Source organism: Acanthisitta chloris, unplaced genomic scaffold (genome assembly GCF_000695815.1).
Source record: "Acanthisitta chloris isolate BGI_N310 unplaced genomic scaffold, ASM69581v1 scaffold13504, whole genome shotgun sequence".
Classification (NCBI taxonomy): domain Eukaryota; kingdom Metazoa; phylum Chordata; class Aves; order Passeriformes; family Acanthisittidae; genus Acanthisitta; species Acanthisitta chloris.
In genome coordinates this window covers 16,892-17,736 of record NW_008668844.1, presented here as the reverse complement: position 1 = coordinate 17,736, position 845 = coordinate 16,892, and positions in this window count along the sequence as shown.

The window sequence follows — 845 nt, the reverse complement described above, 5'->3', positions numbered from 1 at the left end:
TTTCAGCCCAGACTGTAACCTGGAGTGAACCAAACTGCCTTTGAGATGAGGAAGACTGAGGTACTTTTCTTTGTTGCTCCAGTTGCCTTCTCATAGAGAAACCCAAACCCCATTAGCTGTCACAGCTCCTCTCTCACTTCTGTAGCATTTTCATGACTTGAAGCAAGGCGTCAGGTATCTCACCATCACCTTTTTGTGCTGATTGCTCACTGTACTCCCCTTCCTGCTGGAACAGGGTGCAGTGATAGCCTCTGAAATTGCCTTTGCCTGAAAAAAAAAAAGGAAGAATCCCTTCAAATTTCCTGCTTCAAACCCAAGTTTTCTTAGGAAAACACAGGCTTTCCTAAGTCAGTCATGCTGGACCACATCTGCTTCACAGTGGTGTTGCTGTGGGGGAGGACTTACTTTCTGTTTTAGGCTTAGGCTGAATTGCAGTTGACAGAAATAATAAATTTTTCACCTTTTAAGTGTATCCTGTAGCTTCCCCCATGGCCAAGGGGAAGCAATTGATGGCATCTGTGTGGAGCCCTTACAGAGGGGCTGTAATGTGAGAGAACATCTGAAGGAGGTGAAAAGAACCCAAGAAAATGATGATTTCTGGGAGTAGAAGGAAAGAAATTGTATTCCTTGTAGTGCAGAGTTGTCTTAAGACAAAAAAATGAAGCAGTTCACCACCAGGCTGGTGAGAAGAATGTGGGTTTGACTGGGAACATGGAAAATGTGGTGCCATTAGAAGCTGTCCAGGCTGTGCATGGAGATGATGAAGAATTTGTCATCCTGTAAATGATTTCTCATTGATTAGCTAAACTGTTTGGATTGGCAGAGAGGATCTTCTTTGGGACAGG